This window comes from Pongo pygmaeus, chromosome 13 (genome assembly GCF_028885625.2).
Source record: "Pongo pygmaeus isolate AG05252 chromosome 13, NHGRI_mPonPyg2-v2.0_pri, whole genome shotgun sequence".
In the NCBI taxonomy this organism is placed as follows: Eukaryota; Metazoa; Chordata; class Mammalia; order Primates; family Hominidae; genus Pongo; species Pongo pygmaeus.
The window spans coordinates 38,498,849-38,510,899 of record NC_072386.2 but is presented as its reverse complement, the minus strand read 5'-3'; the positions used below and the strand labels follow the sequence as shown (position 1 = coordinate 38,510,899).

Below are 12,051 nucleotides of genomic sequence, written 5' to 3'. Positions count from 1 at the left end.
GAAGCACTGGCTACCAAAAATACCTCTGCATGTATATTTTATTCACCCACATTCTAAAAGAAAAGTCAAGATTTTATTCAGGATGACTTAGTTTCAGGCACTTACAATAAAATGGGCTCCACAGGCAGAGTGATTATTTTCCCTTTTCAGTGCCCCTGTTTTTTAAACTGGTAAAACTACTTTCATATAACCCCCTTTCCATATTGTTACTTTTAAAAAATGTAACACACTGTAAGAATTTATTCCAAAAGAAAAATAAATTTAATGGCAAAATACTGCAATATGATCGGCATCATGAAAGGCGATGTCAGTACAGCAACAAGCTTCTATCCAGACACTGATGTTCCATTAAATGGAATTATATCAACATATTTATAGAGCAGACTTTGACTTACTGCTGGTTAACTGAAACCTTGTCTCACTTTGAAGTATCAAAAACTCTTATGCAAAAATAAATGTTTCATTGCCTGAGTGTGCTCATGGAGTCATCTCCTTTCCCTACCTGCACCGTGAATGCCCTGAATACCCCTCTCAACATACCCAGGACCATGTCTTCTCATTGGTGATCGACCCAACCCTCATTAACCAGGAATCCCTCGAGGATAAAGATCAAGTCTGACATCTTTTTGTTTTGGAAGCTAGCCAATATTATATATGTATTTAATAGATGGATAAACAGTGTGTAAGAGGATGATCTGCTGAAAGAAAGATATCTACAAGTTATCAAGAAACAGAAAATAATTTGTTCTAACATTAGTAGAGCCAAAAAGGTAAAGACAGATTTCTCAATGTTTAAGAACTAATTAGTATCTAAAGAAAGTTTGTAGAATTGCCCTGCCTAGGGTATTTAAAAGTAAGCTTGGCAGCCATGATCCAAAGAACTGAAACTTCTTCAAGCTCTGTGATACTTGGGTCATTCCAAGAGCTGCCCTCGCCACCTTGCTCAGGTACACCCACAAACAAACCCAGATGGAGCCATACGCCGGGAAGGAAAAGGAGAGAGGAGGTTTCTTTAGCCTACCAGAACTCTCTAGTCTTTCCACTCCAGAATTCACAATTCCCAGGGGTAAAAGGACATAACACTGACTTTCTGATACTTGGAAAAGAGAGTAGTAGAGACCTTACGATGGATCCCAGAAATAATTAACAATACTTGATTCTGAGCATTGGCTCCAAGCTAGAATCATAGAATTTTTTTTTTTTTTTCTTTGAGACAAGGTTTCACTCTGTCATCCAGGCTGGAGTGCAGTGGTGCCATCACAGCTCACTGCAGCCTCGACCTCCTGGGATCAAGCAATCCTCCCACCTCAGCCTCCCAGGTAGCTGGGACCACAGACACGCAAAACCATGCATGGGTAATTTTTGTATTTTCTGTAGAGATAGGGTTTCACCATGCTTCCCAAGTTGCTATCGAACTCCTGAGCTCAAGCAATCCACCTACCTCAGCCACGCAAAGTGCTGAGATCACAGGCATGAGCCACCACACCTAGCCTAGAATCACAGAAGTTTTAAATTCAAAGGGGGCATGGGGAATATCTGTTCTAGTATTTCCATTATGTTATGTAGATGAAAAATCTGATGTTCAGAATGATGTACATGAACCAGTCATAGATACAGGATAGGTGTCTATCACTTCCAAGGACCAGGGACATTTCCTGACATACAACTAGCTCAAGTCATTTATGACTCTCAGGCAATCCTAGAATGGATAACAGAAATTTAAGAATATAACAACTGCACTTGTACGCTGGTACATAGGTAAGAAAAAAAGTTTAAAAAAAAACAAGAATATAATAGGTTCCTCTAGAATAACATCATCCAATGGAAATAGAATGCAAGCCATGCCATATATGTCATTTTTAATTTTCTATTATAGTAGCCACATTAGGAGGGTAAAAAAAAGCCAGGCATAGTGGCACTTGCCTATCGTCCCAGCTACTCAGCAGGCTGAGGAGAGGGGATGCTTGAGTCCAGGAGTTCAAGGCTATAGTGTGCTATGATCATGACTGGGAATAGCCACTGCACTCCAGCCTGGGTGATGTAGTATCTCTTAAAAAACTAAAAAGTTTTTTAAAAGGTAAAAAGAAACAAGTGAAATTAATTTATTAATGTTTCATTTAACCCAATATACCTAAAATATTATCATTTCAACATCCATTTAAAAATTATTAATGAGATATTTTACTTTCTTACTCTTTCTTACTACACTTCAAAATCCATTGTGTCTTGTACATTTCCTTCAGTTCAGACCAGACACATTCCAAATGCTCAACAGCCACATATGGTAGTGGCTTCCCTATTGGAAAGTGCAGATCTAAAATTTGAAGGTACAGACAAAAGAACTGCAAGCACTTGGGTACTGGAAGTTTTCTCTAAAAGTGTAGGAAAGATAAAAACACTAAAAAATACTTTTTGTTGACTAATACAATATCCGTCTCTTTCTTAGGCTCTCTCTGACCAGTCTTCATATGACATAATCAGAGGCATTAAAACAAATAAAAAATAAAGCAGCTTTTCTTACTTCCATAATTCATCTCAATCTATAGCACCAAGTTTCAGTTTTATGCACTTGGAACACTAGCTGCAGCTGCTCACTTTCCTGCCACTCTACTTTTCTCAGTCTTCAAGGCCCATCTTCAATGCCACCACTCCCACCCCTACCTCCCCACAAAGCTGCTGAAGATCCCAATACACAGTTACTGGCTGTGACTCTTCTGCTCAGAGTGTGCATGAGATTATGTCCCCACCTCTTCTTCTACTGCACAGCCTTGCATGATCCTCTACTTTTAAACTTTTCTTTTTTCTGTCTTTTAGAGACAGGGACCGACTTTGTCACCTAGACTGGAGTACAGTGGCACAATCATAGCTCACTGCAGCCTCAAAATTCCTGGGCTAAAGCAATCCTCCCACCTCAGCCTCCTAAGTAGCTGGGACTACAGGCATGCACCACTGCCCAACCTGGCTAATTTTTTTTTTTATTTTTTGTAGAGATGGAGTTTTGCCATGTTGCCCAGGCTCCTCTCAAACTCCTGGGCTCAAGCTATCCTCCTGCCTCACCCTCCCGAAGTGCTGGGATTACAGGTATAAGCACCATAACCAGCCTCAACTTTCATGTTAAGAATTTTCATGGCTGAAAACAAAGCTGTTCATTAAAACAAATCCATGACCATTCCCCCTGCCACCAACTGGCAGCTTGAATAGTAGCTGGTATAGCATGACTTTGGGCTTTTCAAACATATGAACTTTCAATAGTTTTTTAGAATCTAATCTATAAAAAGGGCAGCATCTTGTAGGATACTCATGACTTGTCTTGCCTCCACCAGTCTTCTGGATCCCCTGCTGAGCCTAGCATGATGTGGGCAGTGAAGAGCGTTCTCCTTCACTCGAGGAGGCAGGGTGCATAGTGGAAAGGGGCTCAGAGGCAGGAAGATCTGGTTCCAATCCTAGCTCTGCCACTGACTACTGGCGTAACATTGAGAAAACCACTTAACTCCTCTGAACTTCAATCTTCTCTTTAATCTGCAGATAATAATTTCTACTACTTAGTATGATTATGTGAATTAAATCAGGTACTGGAATTCAAATGCCTAGCCCTGTCCAAAGGAAGCAGGCTGTAATTAAAAGGCTAATTTACGGAGCAATTACCATGCACAACATGGGCTAAGAGTTTTACATATTATTCCATCTAATCTTCACAGCAATGTGATGAGCGAGGCACTATCATCACCATTTTACAAATAGGAAAACCAGTGCTAAGAAGATGTTATCCTCCTCAACGTCACATAACCAGAAGGTGACGAAGCCACAACTGGATGCCCAGGTCTGCCTGATTTCAAAGCCTATGCTTTTAAATCACAGCCGTACACAACGTGGCTTGACGGAATGCCAGCCTGTACCAAGTAATTATCTTTTCTGGCTGCTCTGATAAACCTAAGGGCAGTCAATAAATAGTATGTCCGCCCTTCCAAGCTCCCTCAGCTACACTCAGAGTCTTCCAAGACATTCTCCTCTTTCCCACTGACCTAAAAATATCCCAATACAGACCAACAAACAGATTTAACTCCACTCCTCTTTAACATTCTGATCTTTCCCACAGAACTTTCTTTGCTGCTTAAACAAGAGTGTCACTAGATAAAGTAATAATGGTAATAATCAGGGAAATAAAATGGAACGCTAGATGTAGAAGAACCCTAGAGATCAGCCAGCCCTACCACTTCATTATACAGATGTGGATGCTGAGTTACTGCCCAAGGTCACACAGCTGGTCAGCAGCAGCCTTCACCCCAGGGCCCAATCACCTCCCACATACCTGACTTCCACTTACAATCCAATTTCAAACCCAAAGTTCAGACTCTTAAAGGATTTGCAGCCCATTTTTCCTTTTTCCCAGTAGTTGAGAGCTTGCGACCTGTCACAGCTGCTGTGCAAAGGAGGAAAGCAGTGAAGATAATGTATTCCCCATCTAGGAGAGGGGAAGCTGCCCAGCATCGCCAAACACCAAGTCATAAAAGCCATCATTCCATGCCAATAGCTTAGAATGATTCTAGGGTGCCTGGAATAGAGAAAACTCTGGATACTACAGGCAAGGCCTTCTCAAAGGAGGATCTATGTCTCTGGAATGGTGTTTTGTCTTAACAACCCCCACAACCCAATTGCCCTCAGGGAAAGAGTAAAGCCCACACTTTTCCTAAAGTGCATTTGTGTTTACCTTCAGTGGTTTATAAACTTTTAAAACATTTACTTACTAAAAGTTTTTCTCTTTAATTTATGATATACCCAGAGGCCAAAGGACAAGTGAACTGCAAAATAAAACAACTTTTGGATATAGATATACTTTACAGCAATCTTGAGGCAAGATACCTCACACTCCCTACCTACACCTCGTCTGTAGAGATCTTTAAAGAATCAGAACAGTGAGAGAAATCTGAATAACTCCAGCTTATACTCCACTCATGGTACTGGTGAAATGATCAGGGATCATAAACCAGATCCTAGCCGGGTGCGGTGGCTCATGCCTGTAACCCCAGCACTTTGGGAGGCTGAGGTGGGTGAATCATTTGAGGTCAGGGGTTCGAGACCAGATTGGCCAACATGGTGAAACCTCATCTCTACTAAAAATACAAAAATTAGCCAGGTGTGTTGGTGGGCACCTGTAATTCCAGCTACTCGGGAGGCTGAGGCAGGACAATCATTTGAACCTGAGAGGCAAAGGTTGCACTGAGTCGAGATGGCGACACTGCACTCCCGCCTGGGCGACAGAGGGAGACTCCGTCTGAGAAAAGAAATAAGTAAACCAGAACCTCTGACAAGGACTAACCCCTCAGGCAACCAGAAATTGGGTAACAGAAAGCAGGGCCAACCCCTGAAATATAAGTCAGAGAAAAGCAACCTTAATGGTTATCTGGTACACATATAACAAAGAGATGCAAATGATACACCAACTAGCAGTTGCTGCCTGAGCGCCACGCTGGAAGGATTAAGAGGCTACCACCAAGTTTACTGAAAAAGACTAACTTGATCAATTAAGCCACTCGAGCCAAAACGCTGGGTTAGGATGGGGGTGGGGTGAAAATCTGGGCAGGAAGGGAAAGGAAGAGAAGAGAATTCTGAAGGAAATGTCCCCAGGCTGTTGAACATGACGACTTGTAGAATGACACGTTTGGAAGACATCTGGAACAACAATGAAGTCATAAAAATATGAATGAAGTTGCCGGAAGAGAAGAGGAAGGAATAAAAACAAAACCTTGGAGAAACCGTATTTGCGAAGAAGGAAAATAAGTTTCTGGGGGAAAAACTAACAAAAAGAGTAAGAAAACTCTGTCACAGGGATCAAACAAAGAAAAGACTTTTACATGTTTAACAGTTTGATGCCACAGAAAAATCAAAAGTTACTATAACATATTTTGTTCATCAGAGTATTCCTATCTGCGAACCTGTTCCTCTACATTTGCAAGATGATCTGATTTTAGTTCTTCCACCCACTACCCCGTGATGACCACCCCAGAGTTAACATTTCTTGAGCACCTCCTGGGTAATTTCTTGCTGCTTTCACCACCAGATTTTTCAGAATGCCTCTTCAACAACTTCTTTGGCACTGAGTCCTTGGTCCCACCCCAGCAGCTCTACTAAAGCTGTTTTCTAGCCACCAAATAAGATGTCTTTCCCAAAAGTCAGATAAGGGGTTCCCATTGAGAGTGAGAGAAGAGAGTGAGGGTGAAGGGGCGTGCAGAAATGTTCTGGAGTGCTGGCAGTGTTCTTCATCTTCATAGGGACTTGGGTTAAATAAGCACATGATTTTGTCAAAACTCAGCAAGTGCACCTCAAGATTTGTTCATTAAATGCTAAGTTTCTTGCAAAAGAAAAAAAGAACAATTATTGAACTGTACTTAAGGAAACAAATGCTAAAGTATTTAGAGGAAAATTTTACTTGATCCCTTATTTACTTTGAAATTCTTTCTCTTTTTTTTTGGAGGTGGGGGTTCTCGCTCTGTCAGCCAGGCTAGAGTGCAGTGCTGCAATCACAGTCGGCTAAGTGCAGCCTCAACCTCCTGGGCTCAGGCCATCCTCCTGCTTCAACCTTTCCAGTAGCTGGGACCACAGGCATGTGCCACCATGCCTGGCTAATTGTTTTTTGTTTTATTATACTTTAAGTTCTGGGATACATGTGCAGAACGTGCAGGTTTGTTACATAGGTATACATGTGCCATGGTGGTTTGCTGTAGCCATCAACCTATCTTCTACGTTAGGTATTTCTCCTAATGCTATCCCTCCCCTTGCCCCCCACCCCCCAACAGACCCCAGTGTGTGATGTTCCCCTCCCTGTGCCCATGTGTTCTCATTGTTCAACTCCCACTTATGAGTGGGAACATGTGGTGTTTGGTTTTCTGTTCCTGTATTAGTTTGCTGAGAATGATGGTTTCCAGCTTCATCCATGTCCCTGCAAAGAACATGAACTCATACTTTTTTATGGCTGCACAGTATTCCATGGTGTATATGTGCCACATTTTCTTAATCCAGTCTATCATTGATGGGCATTTGGGTGGGTTCCAAGTCTTTGCTATTGTGAATAGTGCTTCAATAAACATACGTGTGCATGTGTCTTTATAGTAGAATGATTTATTTATCCTTTGGGTATATACCCAGTAATGGGATTGCTGGGTCAAATGGTATTTCTGTTTCTAGATCCTTGAGGAATTGCCACACTGTCTTCCACAATGGTTGAACTAATTTACAATTCCACCAATGGTGTAAAAGCATTCCTATTTCTCCGCATCTGTTTCCTGACTTTTTAGTGATGGCCATTCTGACTGGTGTGACATGGTATCTCATTGTGTGTGTGTGTGGTTTTTTTAGTTTTTTTTTTTCTTTCTTAAGATGGAGTTTTGCTCTTGTTGCCCAAGCAGGAGTGTAATGGCGTAATCACCACTCGCTTCAACCTCCGCCTCCTAGGTTCAAGTGATTCGCCTGCCTCAGCCTCCTAAGTAGCTGGAATTATAGGCATGTGCCAACACACCCGGCTAATTTTTGTATTTTTAGTAGAGACGGGGTTTCTCCATGTTGATCAGGCTGGTCTTGAACTCCCGAACTCAGATGATCTGCCCGCCTTGGCCTCCCAAAGTGCTAGGATTACAGGCATGAGCCACCGCACCCGGCTCTCATTGGAGATTTGCATTTCTCTAATGACCAGTGATGAGCTTTTTTTCATATGTTTGTTTGACCGCATACATGTCTTCTTTTGAGAAGTGTCTGTTCATATCATTCACCCACTTTTGATGGGTGAATTTGTTTAAGTTCCTTGTAGATTCTGGGTATCAGCCCTTTGTCAGATGGATAGATTGCAAAAATTTTCTCCCATTCAGTAGGTTGCCTGTTTACTCTGATGATAGTTTCTTTTGTGTGCAGAAGTGTCTGTTCATATCGTTCACCCACATTTTGATGGGGTTGTATTTTTCTTGTAAATTTGTTTAAGTTCCTTGTAGATTCTGGGTATTAGCCCTTTGTCAGATGGATAGATTGCAAAAATTTTCTCCCATTCAGTAGGTTGCCTATTCACTCTAACGATAGTTTCTTTTGCTGTGCAGAAGCTCTTTATAATTAGATCCCATTTGTCAATTTTGGCTTTTGTTGCCATTGCTTTTGGTGTTTTAGTCATGAAGTCTTTGCCCATGCCTATGTCCTGAATGGTATTAGTTAGCTTTTTTCCTAGGGTTTTTATGGGTTTAGGTCTTACATTTAGGTCTTTAATCCATCTTGAGTTAATTTTTGTATAAAGTGTAAGGAAGGGGTCCAGTTTCAGTTTTCTGCATATGGCTAGCCAGTTTTTCCAACATCATTTATTAAATAGGGAATTCTTTCTCTATTGATTGTTTTTGTCAGGTTTGTCAAAGATCAGATGGTTGCAGATGTGTGGTGTTATTTCTGAGGCCTCTGTTCTGTTCCATTTGTCTATATATCTGTTTTGGTACGAGTACCATGCTGTTTTGGTTATTGTAGCCTTATAGTATAGTTTGAAGTCAGGCAGCATGATGCCTCCAGTTTTGTTCTTTTTGCTTAGCTTAGGATTGTCTTGGCTATACAGGCTTTTTTTGGTTCCATAGGAAATTTAAAGTACTTTTTTCTAACTCTGTGAAGAAAGTCAAAGGTAGCTTGATGGGAATAGCATTGAATCTATAAATTACTTTGGGCAGTATGGCTATTTGCACGATACTGATTCTTCCTATTCATGAGCATGGAATGTTTTTCCACTTGCTTGTGTCCTCTCTTATTTCCTTGAGCAGTGGCTTGTAGTTCTCCTTGAAGAGGTCCTTCACATCCTTTCTAAGTTGTATTTCTAGGTTTTTTGTTCTCTTCATAGCAATTGTGAATGGAAGTTCACTCATGATTTAGCTCTCTAATATTGGTATATAGGAATGCTTGTGGTTTTTGCACATTGATTTTTTATCCTGAGACTTTGCTGAAGTTGCTTATGAGCTTAAAGAGTTTTGGGGCTGAGACAATGGGGTTTTCTAAATATACAATCATGTCAAGTACAAACAGAGACAATTTGACTTCCTGTCTTCCTAATTGAATACCCTTTATTTCTTTCTCTTGCCTGATTGCCCTGGCCAGAATTTCTAATACTGTGTTGAATAGGAGTGGTGAGAGAGGGCATCCTTGTCTTGTGCCTGTTTTCAAAGGGAATGCTTCCAGTTTTTGCCCATTCAGTATGATACTGGCTGTGGGTTTGTCATAAATAGTTCTTATTGAGATATGTTCCATCAATACCTAGTTTACTGAGAGTTTTTGAATTTTGTCAAAGGCCTTTTCTGCATCTATTGAGATAATCATGTGGTTTTTGTCTTTGGTTCTGTGTATGTGATAGATTATGTTTATTGATTTGCAAATGTTTAACCAACCTTGCATCCTAGGAATGAAGCTGACTTGATCATGGTGGATAAGCTTTTTGATGTGCTGCTGGATTTGGTTTGCCAGTATTTTAGTGAGGATTTTTGTATTAATGTTCATCAGGGATATTGGCCTGAAATTTTCTTTTTTTGTTGTGTCTCTGCCAGGTTTTGGTATCAGGATGATGCTGGCCTCATAAAACGAGTTAGGCAGGAGTCCCTCTTTTTCTATTGTTTGGAATAGTTTCAGAAGGAATGGTACCAGCTCCTCTTTGTACCTCTGGTAGAATTCAGCTGTGAATCTATCTTGACCTGGGCTTTTTTTGGTTGGTGGGCTATTAATTACTGCCTCAATTTCAGAACTTGTTATTGGTCTATTCAGGGATTCAACTTCTTCCTGGTTTAGTCTTGGGAGAATGTATGTTTCCAGGAATTTATCCATTTCTTCTAGATTTTCTAGTTTATTTGCATAGAGGTGTTTATGGTAGTTTGTATTTCTGTGGGATCAGTGGTGATATCCCCTTTATCATTTTTGACTGTGTCTATTTGATTCTTCTCCCTTTTCTTCTTTATTAGTCTGGCTAGTGGTCTACTTTGTTAATCTTTTCAAAAAACTAGTTCCTGGATTCATTGATTTTTTGAAGGGTTTTTCATGTCTCTCTGATCTTAGATATTTCTTATCTTCTGCTAGCTTTTGAATTTCTTTGCTCTTGTTTCTCTAGTTCTTTTAATTGTGATGTTAGGGCATTAATTTTAGATCTTTCCTGCTTTCTCCTGTGTGCATTTGGTGCTATAAATTTCCCTCTACATACTGCTTTAGCTGTATCCCAGAGATTCTGGTGCATTGTCTCTTTGTTCTCATTGGTTTCAAAGAATTTATTTATTTCTGCCTTAACTTCGTTATTTACCCAGTAGACATTCAGGAGCAGGTTATTCAGTTTCCATGTAGTTGTGCAGTTTTTAGTGAGTTTCTTAATCCTGAGTTCTAATTTTATTGCACTGTGGCCTGAGAGACTGTTATGATTTCCATTCTTTTGCATTTGCTGAGAAGTGTTTTACTTCCAATTATGTGGTCAATTTTAGAGTAAGTGTGATGTGGTGCTGAAAAGAATGTATATTCTGTTGATTTGGAGTGGAGAGTTCTGGAGGTGCCTATTAGGTCCACTTGGTCCAGGGGTGAGTTCAAGTCCAGAATATCCTTGTTAATTTTGTCTTCTTGATCTAATATTGACAGTGGGGTGTTAAAGTCTTCCACTATTATTGTGTGGGAGTCTAAGTCTCTTTGTAGGTCTCTTAGAACTTACGTTATGAATGTGGGTGCTCCTGTATTGGGTGCATATATATTTAGGATAGTTAGCTCTCCTTGTTGCATTGATCCCTTTACCATTATGTGATGCCATTGTCTTATTTGATGTTTGTTGATTTAAAGTCTATTTTATCAAAGACTAGGATTGCAACCCCTGCTTTTTTATTTATTTTTATTTATGTATTTATTTATTTTTGCTTTCCATTTGCTTGGTAGATCTTCCTCCATCCCTTTATTTTGAGCCTATGTGTGTCTTTGCATGTGAGATGGGTCTCCTGAATACAGCACACTGATGGGTCTTGACTCTATCCAATTTGCCAGTCTGTGTCATTTAATTGGAGCATTTAGCCCATTTACATTTAAGGTTAATATTGTTATGTGTGAATTTGATCCTGTCATTATGATGCTAGCTGGTTATTTTGCACATTAGTTGATGCAGTTTCTTCATAGCATCATTGGTCTTTACATTTCGTTATGTTATGTTTTACGTGGCTGGTACCGTCTTTTCCTTTCCATATTTAGTGCTTCCTTCAGGAGCTCTTGTAAGGCAGAGCTGGTAGTGACACAATCCCTCAGCATTGGTTTGTCTGTAAAGGATTTTATTTCCCCCTCACTTAAGAAGCTTAGTTTGGCTGGCTATGAAATTCTGGTTTGAAAATTCTTTTCTTTAAGAATGTTGAATACTGGCCTCCACTCTCTTCTGGTTTGTAGGGTTTCTGCAGAGACCCACTGTTAGTCTGATGGGCTTCCCTTTGTGGGTAACCCGACCTTTCTGTCTGGATGCCCTTAACATTTTTTCATTTCAACCTTGGTGAATCTGATGATTATGTGTCTTGGGGTTGCTCTCCTTGTGGAATATCTTTGTGGTGTTCTCTGTATTTCCTGAATTTGAATGTTGGCCTGTCTTTCCAGGTTGGGAAAGTTCCCCTGGATAATATCCTGAAAAGTGTTTTCCAACTTGGTTCCATTCTGCCCGTCACTTTCAGGTACACCAATCAAAAGTGGGTTTGGTCTTTTCATATAGTCCCATATTTCTTGAGAGTTTGTTTGTTCCTTTTCATTCTTTTTTCTCTAATCTTGTCCTCACACTTTATTTCATTAAGTTGATCTTCAAACTCTGATATCCTTTCTTTCACTTGATCAATTTGGCTATTGATACTGGTGTATGCTTCACCAAGTTCTTGTGCTGTGTTTTTCACCTCCATCAGGTCATTTATGTTCTTCTCTAAACTGGTTATTCTAGTTAGCAGTTCCTGTAACCTTTTATCAAGGTTCTCAGCTTCCTTGCAATTGGGTAGGAACATGCTCCTTTGTCTTGGAGGAGTTTGTTATTACTCACCTTCTGAAGCCTACTTCTGTCAA

The 12,051-nt window shown here is 40.2% G+C and overlaps 1 protein-coding gene across 5 annotated transcripts in view; it reads right to left on the bottom strand.

The window, feature by feature from the left end:
• The window catches only part of SAXO1 (stabilizer of axonemal microtubules 1), a 115,343-nt gene that overhangs the window by 25,011 nt on the left and 78,281 nt on the right, over window positions 1-12,051 (bottom strand). The gene's annotated exons all lie outside the window — the stretch shown is intronic.